The sequence below is a fragment of the Lissotriton vulgaris genome, chromosome 3_1 (genome assembly GCF_964263255.1).
Source record: "Lissotriton vulgaris chromosome 3_1, aLisVul1.2, whole genome shotgun sequence".
Classification (NCBI taxonomy): Eukaryota; Metazoa; Chordata; class Amphibia; order Caudata; family Salamandridae; genus Lissotriton; species Lissotriton vulgaris.
In genome coordinates this window covers 1,776,226,410-1,776,239,570 of record NC_141689.1, presented here as the reverse complement: position 1 = coordinate 1,776,239,570, position 13,161 = coordinate 1,776,226,410, and positions in this window count along the sequence as shown.

The following is a 13,161-nucleotide window of genomic DNA, read 5'->3' as shown; positions in this document are numbered from 1 at the left end:
AAGTCTTTGCTAGGACTTCTAGGCTCATTATTGAATTTTAAAGTGTTTCTTTTTCACTTCATGTTGGAAGTGGTTTCCTTGTAATAAACTGTACCAAAGCCTGACTCAACTACCTGTCTCTGACACATGTTTTTTCTCATACTTTCTAGAAGCTCCCCCTCAAATTAAGCTGCCTTGGTCCAGTGCCTCAGGACCACAAAAAATCTCCTTGTAACATTTTGGCGACCACGCTTTCACGTGCTAGCTTTCCTGCAGGCATCCTGTGATACCGTACGGAGTGATTGCCCCCATCCGGTGCCTCTTCCTGACTGTGCAGGCTCAACACGCTCACAGGTGAGTCTTGGAGACAGGGGTTGTTTCTCTCTCGATCTTTTGGCCTTCTCTCTATGTGTGGTTTCGCCTGTATTAGATAGGTTGAGAATCTGTTGGGTGCATCTCTGTCCGATAGCGCAGTTCTTTGCTTAAAGGTATCTTGCCACGTTCCTCGAATTCCTCATTTTTTATCAGGTATAGTTAACACTTGACTCCGGTGCTGATGCACCCCTCTTTTTATAGTTTGTATATTGTGGTTTTCAATGTATAGAGGTTTTATATCATGAATAGTTAATTTTACCCCTATTGTGGCATGCCTACTGTGTGAATAATAGCCCAAGCCTGTTGTGTGGTTACTGGCTTGTGGAAACTAGACTATTGATCATCAAACAGTCTTCTTATTTTGCTTGGCTATCATGATTTAGTTTTACGTCTGGGAGGCGGGCCTACTGTGTGGAAAATGGCCACAAGCTTACTGCGTGTATGATAGCTTGTGAAGACTAAGCGACAAAGCAACGCCTTCCATTCTGCTTGGTTACCAGTAAGTGGAAGTGTCCGTTTCTTGTTCTCTTTGTGGCAAAGTTAAACGTGAGGACTTTTATTTATTTTTAAAGAAAGGTTATTTCAAGGACGTTGTGCCTTCTGTGTATATTTAGACAGACAGGGGAAAATATAAAAATGTTATTGTCATGCTATCTGAATAAAGGTGTACACATTGTGTTTTATATTATGTATATTTGAAGTGGCCTTATTTTGTGGTATCATCTTTTTTATTTTTTATCTTTTTTTTCGCATGGATTGTGGTTATCATTTTAAGTATCTGTGCCTGGTGCACCGATTTTGTATAGGTCTAGTGACATCATCAACTAAAATTGTCAATGTTTTATCTTCTGTTTAATAAGATCACCCATATTTAGGATTGTAACAGTTTTTTATATATGAATGGTGTTGCCGTTTTGTGAATAAATAATATTATATAGTTACGACTTGCCCTTCCTTAGCCTTGCCTGATCAATGTGGCTCAGCACCACATTTAACTAGCATCAGCCACCTCCAGGTAATTGACCACGTAATGAACAACAACCCACCCCAAATTGTTGAAATTGTCTTGCACACTTTAAATGACCGCCCCGTGTTTGTTTACAACAGCATTACAGATACATTGTCCCCTAAAATAAAAATAAAGGTAACATAATTTCAATAGTGTGGAACATATTGGGAGTACATCCCACCCCCACAGTAGAAGTAAGGCTGTCCACAACTGATTTAATACAACTGCCCATTGTCTGCATGGTTCACGCCAACCACCAACTTAATCCACAAGCTCCAGATACCACACATCCAGACTTTGTCTGGCCACATTACTCGCATCGACTGACAATAGTGCCCAATTACGTTCCTGAGTTGCATTCAAGGACACCTCTTTAAATTCGTTACGCACTGCAGTGAGAGGTGATCAGCAGGAACATCTGGGTACGTTCCAAGCACACCCACTTTGACTGAGACAGGTTCAATATGAGACCACGCAAGTGGTTTGCGGTGCATCCAGTGAATACTGTGTCTAGCTTCCAAGTAGCTGCCTTCATAACTATTAATTATGTCTTTTTTGGCACGGTTTGAAAGAGGCTCCCCTATTTAACTCATTACACCCTGAATGAAGTACATTCAGTTCCTTGACCCTCACACCTCACGCTTCTCACCTCACCTTTCTGGCGTGCTTGGACCCTTAGTAAAGGATCCTCCCACTTGAATATTGAGTCAAGTGGTAGAAAGAGGAGGAAGAAGGATTTTGCAGGCATTAATTGACCACGTCACACACCAACCTTTTTACGTTGTCTGGTTGCTATTAGGCCCTAAACTTGGCCCATAATCAAATGATAGACCAGCCACATGAAAGAAAAAATGACATAATAAGTTGAGGTCATCCCTTACCCCCCAGAGCCCAATGATAGAAAATGTAATACCAGGTAAGATGGAGCTATTCCCTTTGATATTTTTGGCCCATAGGCTTAACATAGTACATGCAATGTTCTATGGCCCACAACGTTACAAGACTAAAAATTGCATCAATATAAGTAATATAGTTTCCTGGCAGAAAGTCACACGTTCAAATGCTGTGGGGTCTGATCAGCCTTTGATCTTTCTAAGGTGGCTAAAATGAGTACCAGTGAGTTAGGGGAAGAAAAGATTTGCTTTTTAGCGCCACAATACCATTCTGAGTGAACGTGCGCTTTGCAAAAACGCCATATTATTCTAAAATAAGCTATATTTTGCATTACGTACAATTAAAGACAACACATGTTTTTAGATATTATGCCGCGTTGAAGGGTTAATAGATTTGTTCTTGGGCTGCCTTCGAAAGTAGCACTCCTGGCCAACCACAGATTCTGGGTGCTGAGCCAGGCAGGAAAGATACTTCCTGTTGTTAGTTACCAACATGAGATTGAGAAGAAAAAAATATATATATGTAGAAATATATCTGTGTATACTGTTAGAAGAACACATTGAGCTGTGTAAGTGAACAAGAAAAATAGATTGCCTAGGATTACACGATTTGGAAAAAGGGGGCAGCCGTGTTTTAGGTTCACGTTATGCAGCTTAGTGACTGGGTATACGTGTATCTATATATATATTCACTGAAAAAACCATAGGTTTCACACCAGTTATAGTTAGCTGGAAATTTTACTGACATAAAACTATTGAAATTCCCACGTTATAGTTAGTTGGACTCACTATAACCTGCGCGCCTGCAATGCACTGCTGATGACGTCACATATGACATTACTCATGACATGGTCTGTGACATCACTCATGACATCACTGATGACACCATCCAGTGAATGTGTGTCTTTCTGAAAAATAAATATGTTTCATTTATGTATATGTAAAGGTAGATGGAAGAATAAATGTTTAAATAAGTGTCTAAATGGATTTTTTTTTAATTGATTGGTTAACTGGCTTATTAAGTGTATCTTAGTGAATACATATATTAGCGAGTAACTTTTAAATATTGAAATATATGTATCAGTGTTTCACTTTGTGTATAAGTGGCTGCATGGGTTGGTGACTGACTCAATGTTTGTGTGTGTTTTGAAGACAGCATATGTGCAGGACTGTATGGGTGGATGAGTGTGTATATGTGTGTATTAGTGAGTAAATGACTGTCTCACTATTGTCTTTATTAGTAACAACATATGTTTTAATCTAGTATATGTGAGTATTGATGTATATAAGTGAGTATATGTGAGAGTGAGAGATTGTAAGAGTTCCTGTTTAAATAAGTATGTGTTTCTATAAGTGATTGTTTAAGAGAGTAAGTATGTGCAAGTTTCCTTAGAAGTAAGCTGGTAGTGTGTGTTTAGTTGTATATGCAAAAAAATGGATGTTCAATAGTTTATTTGCATGTGTGAGAATGTGTGTGAGTAACTTTTGGATGACTGTCGGTGTGTAACAGGATGTATAGGTGTGTCACTACATATGATGAGTGAGTATATGTATGAGTGACTATATAGAACTGTTGGTGAATGAGTGGATGTGTATATAGATGGTGGAATTACTGAATTGGTTGTTGTAACTGGTATGGGTATCTCCATTTTTTTGAAAATGTTAGTTTCTATTTTTGAATATGTGTTTCAAGGGTTACATTACACTGAAAAGAGGTCTGTCACTCTGTCACAAGGATGGTGTCATCAGTGATGTCATGAGTGATGTCACTGACCATGTCATGAGTGATGGTAATATGTGACGTCATCAGAAGTGCATTGCAGGCGCGTAAGTTATAGTGAGTCCAACTAACTATAACGTGGGAATTTCAATGGTTTTATGTCAGTAAAATTTGCAGCTAACTATAAATGGTGTGAAACCTATGGTTTTTTCAGTGAATTTAATAGGTTTTTTAAATGCTAATTCCTAACTATAACTGGTGCGAAACCTATAGTTTTTTCAGTGAATTTAATAGGTTTTTTAAATGCTAATTCCTATCTATAACTGGTGTGAAACCTATGGTTTTTTCAGTGAATTTCAAAGGTTTTTTAAATGCTAATTCCTAACTGTAACTGGTGTGAAACCTATGGTTTTTTCAGTGAATTTCATAGATTTTCTAAATGCTAATTCCTAACTATATATAAGGCCTCAAACCTATGTTTTTTTCAGTGAATTTCAAAGGTTTTTTTAATAGCAAATTACTATAACTATGAAATGTAATATTTTTTATAATGAATCCTATATTGTATATTTATGTAATACTATTTTCTTTATGTATATTGTTCATGGTTTTTTTTGGGTGTTTTTTTTCCCTGGAGCGCTCCCGGTGCGCGTACCAGTGAGCGCACCGGAAAGCGCAGTCTTGCGGTGCGCCACGGTGTGCGTACCGGTGAGCGTCCCGTTAGCGCTAATCCCGCGAACGAAAACATCATTGTGACGTATCGCGTAGCCGCGTCCGCGTGATACGCACGGCGTAAGCGCACCCGGAAGCACTCGAGCGCATATGATCGCGCTAAGTAAGCGCCCCGGGGCACACAGCGTAAGCGCGTCGGGTCATGTGACCTGAAAATAACACTTTTCATTGGTTCAGAACAGTTTTGGTTTCCAAATGATGAAAGCCCGGGTCATGTGACCTGAAAATAACACTTTTCATTGGTTCAGGACAGTTTTGTTTTCCAAATGATGAAAGCCCCCACCTTTTTTCCTTATTCTCACTTTGTCCTTTGACTGAGGAAGACCTGTTTGGAGATCTATTAGTACCAATTTGTACTGAAAAATGGCTACAGTAGCAGCAACAGCAGGAGCATCTCAGCCACCACCACCACAAGGACCACCACAACACCACAGTGGTGGAGATGAAGAAATGGAGGAGGAGGAGGAGGAGAGGAGGAGGTTCCTGCCTGAAGATACTACCCCATATAAGCCAAAGGAGCACATTATCTGGGAGTTTTTTTCAATCCCAAAGGACCTCAAGAAAGTAAATGCGCCAAAGGTTACTTGTCTAATCTGTGGCACTGTACTTTCCAGGGGGAACCCTTACAAAAAGTACTCTTTTGGCAATAACACCATGATTCGCCACATGCAACGCCGGCACCCTAACAACTATGCTGCGGCAGAGGTCCGAGAAATGACCAGAAACCCTCCCCAATCTTCTCCCAGCACCTCCCAAAGTAAGCAACCCACTCCATCGGGTCCAGAGACAAGGAAGATGGTCCCAAACATACAAACCCAGTTTGGACAATACAAAATCGTTTGTATATTTTGTGGAAAAACAATTACCTATGGTGAGAAAAGCATTAAACTCATCAACCGTGCTGGTAACAACCACAATTGCCCAAAAAAACCTTAAATTTTTTCAGAATTTTTTTTGCTCCAGTTGAGCCGTTTACAATTCCCTGTTTTTTGTTTGTCCCCATAAAAATAACAAAAAAAATATAAAATTGTTCATAAAAGCCAAAAAAAGTACAAAATGTTCCAAAAAACAATAAAAAAATATAAAACAACAAAAAGAATTAAAAAAACAGTTCTTTTTAGAACTACCTCCAATTTATAAAAAAATGCTACATTTTTAAAAAAATCTGTCATTCTTTTTTCCCCATGGTACGCTCCCCATCACTCATGACATCACTGATGACACCATCCAGTGAATGTGTGTCTTTCTGAAAAATAAATATGTTTCATATATGTATATGTAAAGGTCGATGGAAGAATAAATATTTAAATAAGTGTTTTAATGAATGTTTTTTAAAAAAAAAATTGATTGGTTAACTGGCTTATTAAGTGTATCTTAGTGAATACATATATTAGCGAGTAATGTTTAAATATTTAAATATATGTATCAGTGTTTCACTTTGTGTATAATTGGCTGCATGGGTTGGTGAGTAGCTACATGTGTGTGTATATGGGTTATTAGATGTTTTTTTAGTATCAGTATGAGTCTCTGTATGGTTTAGTGGGGGTATTACTTAGCACATAGATGCATCAATGACTGACTCACTGTTTGTATGTGTTTTGAAGACAGCATATGTGCAGGACTGTATGGGTGGATGAGTGTGTATATGTGTGTGTTAGTGAGTGAATGACTGTCTCACTAGTGTCTTTATCAGTAACGACATATGTTTTAATCTAGTATATGTGAGTATTGATCTTTATAAGTGAGTATATGTGAGATTGTAAGAGTTCCTGTTTAAATAAGTATGTTTTTCTATATGTGATTGTTTAAGAGAGTAAGTATGTGTAAGTTTTCTTAGAAGTAAGGTGGTAGTGTGTGTATAGTTGTATATGCAAATAAATTAATTTTCAATAGTTTATTTGCATGTGTGAGTAAATTTTGGATGACTGTCGGTGTGTAACAAGATGTATAGGTGTATCACTACATATGATGAGTGAGTATATGTATGAGTGACTATATAGAACTGTTGGTGAATGAGTGGATGTATATATAGATGGTGGTATTACTGAATTGGTTGTTGTAACTGGTATGGATATCTCCTTTTTTTTGAAAATGTTAATTTCTATTTTCGAGTATGTGTTTTGAGGGTTACATTACACTGAAAGGAGGTCTGTCACTCTGTCACAAAGATGGTGTCATCAGTGATGTCATGAGTGATGTCACTGACCATGTCATGAGTGATGTAATATGTGACGTCATCAGCAGTGCATTACACGCGCAAGTTATAGTGAATCCAACTAACTATAACGTGGGAATTTCAATGATTTTAGGTCAGTAAAATTTCCAGCTAACTATATCTGGTGTGAAACCTATGGTTTTTTCTGTGAATTTATTAGGTTTTTTAAATGCTAACTCCTAACTATAACTGGTGTGAAACCTATGGTTTTTTCAGTGAATTTCATAGGTTTTTTAAATGCTAATTCCTAACTATATATAAGGCCCCAAACCTATGTTTTTTTCTTTGAATTTCAAAATTTGGTTAATAGCAAATGTCTATAGCTATGAAATGTAATATTTTTGAAAATGATTGAATCCTATATTTTATTTGTATTTAAAACATTATTTTTTTTTTAGACCCTGGAGCCCCCCCCGGGGCGCGCCCTGGTGAGCGCCCCGGAGAGCGTAGTCGTTTGAAGCGCCCCGGTGCGCAAACCGGGAAGCGTCCCGTTAGCGCCAATGTCGCGAACAAAAACATGATCGTGACGTATCGCGTAGCCGCGTCCGCGTGATACGCCCGGCGTAAGAGCACCCGGAAGCACTCGAGCGAATACGCTTGCGCAACGTAAACATCCGACGCGCGTACGCGACGCGACCCGGGGCGCGCCCGGGGGTGCGTCGCGTAAGCGCGTCGGTCCTGTGACCTGAAAATAACACTTCTCATTGGTTCAGGCCATTTTTTTTCCAAATGATGAAAGACCCACCTTTTTTCCTTATTCTGAGTTTGTCCTTTGACTGAGGAAGACCTGATTGTACCTTTCTGTACCTTTTTGATCTATATAATGGCTTCAGTAGCAGCAGCAGCTGGTGCATCTGCACCACCACCACAACCACCAAGAGGACAACCTCAACATTACATTGGTGGTCAACAAGAGGAGGAAGAGGAGGAGGAGGAGGAGGAGGGGAGGAGAAGATGGCTTGAAGAACACAATACCCCATACCAGCCAAGACCACACATTATATGGGAGTTTTTTTCGATCCCAGAGGGGAAGAAAAAAGTAAATGCAGCCAAGGTGACTTGCCTAATCTGTGGCATGGAACTTTCTAGGGGGAACCCGAATAAAAAATATTCATTCGGAAACAACACAATGATTAGACACACGCAGCGCAAGCATCCAATAAACTATTCTGCTGCAGAGATGAGGGAACTGGCCAGAAACCCTCCCCAAACTACAAGCACCACCTCGAAAAGAAAGCAACGCACTCCGTCGGGACAAGAGGCAAGAGAGACGATGCCTTGCATTCAGCCACGGTTTGCGGATTTCCGTATAACCTGTAAATATTGTGGGAAGACCATCTCCTACGGAGAACAGAGCGTAAAGCTCATCGTCCTTGCTGGGGACAACCACAAATGCCCCAATAAACCCTAATTATTTCTTTTCTTTTTTTTTGTTGCTCCAGTTGAGCCATTTTCAATTCCCTGTTTTTTCGTTTCTCCCCATGAAAAATACAAAAAAAATATAAAACTGTTCAGAAAACCCAAAAAAAGTTTAAAATGTTCAAAAAAACAATAAAAGAAATATAAAACAACAAAAAGAAGAAAACAAACAGTTCTTTTTAGAACTACCTCCAATTTATAAAAAAGGCTACATTTTTAAAAACTCTGTCTTTCTTTTTTCCCCATGGTCCGCTCCTCGGTCCGCTCCCCGGTGTGCGTACCGGGCGCTCCCCCCGCGCAAATCCCCCCCCAAATTTTTTTTTTGCCCTGCTGGGCCATTTTATGGCCCCCACATCAAACCTAGGGGGTCAGGGGGGGTCTATCCCTGCCCCCTTATGGTCATTTCTCCCTTTTTTTTGGCCACCTCTTGTGTCTCAATCCCACCGAGACACAAGATGGCGGCCGCTCCGGACTGTTTCGAATGTTTACAGACAACCGAGAGCCAATCAGCTTTCCGTGCGCACCTCGCGTGGGGCGCCCGGAGCGCTCCCATAGATATATATATATTTTTTAACCTAAATTACTCAAAATACACTGGAGCACATATCTTGAGACATAGCAAAGGCACATCGGGCTACCAGTCCCTACAATTTTGCCAAGTTTGGTGGTAATCCATTCAGCCGTTCGGGCTAAAGGTGAGTTCGACCGCCCAATGGAAATTAACATGGGGAAAACACGCTTTGGGACCCCCCTTTTATCTTGGGCCCCGCTTGACGAATCCCCCTGAAACTATCAAGGAAGGACTGGAGCTCCGCGAGGCAAATTTGAGGAGGTTTTCAGGCAGATTCGTCAACCGGCGCCAAAGTTATTCCAAATAGAATTTTGAGATTTTGCATTGAAAAAAATCCTAACTATAACTACCTACTGGCAACCGCCAGTAGGTAATATATATTATATATATATATATATATATATATATATATATATATATATATATATATATATATATATATACATGCTTCGCTCCTTGTGACAACTGTGCTGTTTAAGATAAGGTGAGCTAAGTGCAGTGGCGGTGTGTCCATTGAGGGCGCTTTTGCCCCATTATGATGTTGTTCTCTTCAATTGCGTGTCCCCTCCCCAGAGACCTGGCAGTTTTTAGTATTACATGCAGACTTCTTGTATCTTGTATCTTTTCTATGTAAGGCGGACCAGCGCCTCGAGAGCTGGTGCACGCAATATGACACTTCAAAACTAATGAAGGTACATTGAAATGAAAACTCATGTGTCAACAATCTGTGGCAAAGGCTTTGCACTACTTAAGATGCTCCGGCGAGTTTTCCCATGGATCCCTATTGAGTGTAGAAAAATACTGGTCCAATCCTTATTAATGAGCAGGCTGGATTATGGAAACTCTCTGTTCGTGGGAATGGCTGACTATCTGTTTGCCAAACTACAAGTCGTACAGAACGCTGCGGCGAAGGCAATTTGCAATAAAAAAAAGTATGACCCAGCCAAAAGCTGCCTGCGAGAGTTTCATTGGCTACCAATGAGGCAGAGAGCCACTTTTAAGCTACTGTGCATAACGCATAGAGCACTGCACAATACGGGTCCTCGAATCCTAAAAAACAAAATCAGATTTTATGCCCCTTCCAGGAACTTGCGCTCCCGCACGGCAGCTAGAGCAAGAAATACTTGTGTGAAAACAGCTAGGATGGGTGGACGGGCGTTCTCCCACCTGGCAGCAAACAACTGGAATGAGTTGTCTATGGAACTTAGATTAACAGACTGTTATTTGTTCTTTAGGAAGCAATTAAAAACATTTATTTTCCCTAAATCTGATTAAATTTTATTCATGACCGTGTTATCAGTCAACCACTCACTACTGTCATGATAGCGCTGTGATATCCTATTTAGGATGATTGTCTGCGCTCTATAAGTACCATTGACATTGACATTGACATTGACATTCATCGCTTAACTTTTGGTTAAATATACTGTACTGTTTAATGTGCAGTGGCGCTTAAGTGATTTTTGGAGTGATGCTTTCACTACCCTATATAGAACTGCTTTGGAACTTTCGGCAAGGATTGCAATAAGGTGGGAAGTGGGGGAACAGACATGAAATGTAGAAAAACTTGGCTCGGACACTGCAGTAGTCTCATGAGCCGCTTAAATGTGGGATTTCAGCAAGTGAAACTTAAACACCCAGTAACAGAGCTGCAAATCTAAGACACCAGGGGACATGATGCAATGGCCCTTGCTAACTGCATGACCGAGCGCCATTCAAGAGACCATTAATTCAATGGGGTTACCCCAGTAAGTCAAAGGACCTGGGTATCAATTGATATAGAACAACAGTGGTCCTAGACTTATCATAAAACATCAATGAATGTATTATTCTTTATTCATATATTAAGGAATTAATCCATAGTAAACAACAGGAGATATAGTTCTTTTTAGAGCCAGAATTGTATAACAGTGTGTCCAACCTCTATTAACCCAATAGACAAACAGTCTTCTTAGTCAGTAATTATCATTCAAATTTATTTTCAACACATGAAGCGCCCACTACAGAGCTGCCTGCTGCAACCTATGGATCTGTTCTAGGACCTACTGTACCCTCTGAGACACCACTTAAGGTACTGTAAATAGTGGTGCTGACATATCGAGCCGCTCCTATGGCTATAAACTGAGAAGTGTCCTGCTGGGACTCATGTGAGAGCTGTGTGGTGATCGGTGGCGGCGACTTGTGCCTGCCCTACCTAATGCCCGTGGACAAATGCGATTGTGAGCCTACTGAGCTAAAGCTACGCAGATCCATAGATGTAAGTATGGCACATAGCGTACTGAAATCTGCGCCAATGTGGAGGCGCACTCTGTAGCCCTGGTAGTCAATGCATTGTTGATGCAGGAACAATTCCACACTGATGTGCAGCGCTTGCATGCTTCCATGCGAGATGCCCGGGTGGTGACAAAGGGTGTGATTAGCTGGCACCTGCGGATAATTGCGCCATAGACGCACACTGTTCCTGCCCTTCCCTGGGGCATACGTCGATGCCGCCACTAGGAGCAAACCAAATGACTGTGAGATACGGTTGGTGACTAGGCTTCAGTGAACATACCTGAGAAAAGTGGTAGTGCCCTGCCACTGCAGTCTCAGACTGTGAGACAGTTACTGCTACCACTCACGACCTCCTGACATCGGCGTGGGCCCCGCTGTGAAGCACATGCCCCAGGTACATCGTTTAAAATCCTGCCATATACAGAGCTGCACTGGAGTGCGACATAGATGACCCATGTCGGGTGGCACCCGGGCGCGGACCGGAACAGGAGGAACGCAGGCCCCACAACTGCCACCTAAGCCTAAAGCAGACAAAATGGCGAAGCACGGAAACGCAGATCAAACGGCTGGAAGAAACTATCAATCAGACCCGCACCTCCCTGGAATCTAAAATCGACAAAGTGGCAATCGACCTCACTCATTTACATGCAGAACACCGGAAGTTAACAGACCGCACTACCGTTCTGGAAACCGCGCTTACTGACATCAAACCACAAGTGGCCCAGACAGACATACATGTACAGGGCTTGCTCAACCGAGTGGAGTTTCTGGAGGGCAGGGCTGAGGACGCTGAAGGGCGGGCGCGAAGAAACAACGTGCGCAGAGTGGGAGTGCCAGAATGCTGGTAAAGAAAGGAGCCTATGCTACATATGGAAAATTGGCTCAAAGACCTACTACCAGAAGGCACCCTCTCGCCTCACTTTGTCATAGAACGCGCACACCGTGACCCCCCCCTAAGGGGTCGAACCTGCGGACCATGCTCCTCTGACTTCTCAACTATAGAGACTGTGACTCCATCCTACAGGAAACCAGGAAGCTGCAAGATATTCAGATAGATAATCATAAAAAATGTTCTTTCCAGACTATAACATCCAGGTGCAGAGGCAAAGACACTCCTTTATGCCAGTGAAGAAACGTCTTCGGCAACACAGCTTGAAATATTCACTGCTCTTCTCGGCACGCTTTCCGGCGGTGGCAAGTGACGAGACGCATTTCTTTGCTACACCAGAGGAAGCAGAAGACTGGCTGGACACCTTCATTGCTACGGTACCTCGATATACCTCTGTGTCTGCCACCTAACCAAAATTGAGGGGCCCCTTCTGCCGCTGTTGGAGCGAGAGAAGATCAATGGGGCTTGGACGCCGCCCTCGCCGGTGATGGGACCTCACAGAGAATTAGAGGACAACGAGATGCCCTGCAGGTGGTAGCGGAGATCAGTGGTTCTTTGGGGGATGCCCATGCATCAAATTCCAGCCAACGTGACCTGTCCAGCAACGACGAGCAGGTGTATGGACTGCAAAACTCACAGGACTCGACTGAACAGCAGGACGAAGACAGCTGACATCATCAGATCAACATTGCGAGACTCTATCCTCGATTGGACTGCAAACTGAGGTATTGAGGTGTATATGTAGAAGTATTCAGTCGTTAATGATATGACCATGTGCAGTAGCCGCTATTCGGTTTCCGAGATGCGTATGGAGCGATGAGTGACATTATGTTATTGGAGGGCAGGGGAGGACTTGATCTCACGCTTTGTCACAGCTGCACAAGTACTAATATGCATCGTTCGCCTAGCGAATGTCCCTGAGCTGGGGTACATAGATTGCTTACATTATATTGTATTATGCCTGAAGACGGGGAGCCTCTGGAACCCTGGACACATATATTGTTAAAACCTGTATGTAGTATGCAGCGCACCCCCCCCCAGGTCGTTTTGACTGTTGCCTCTTTTGAGGGTCTGGACGATTGCTT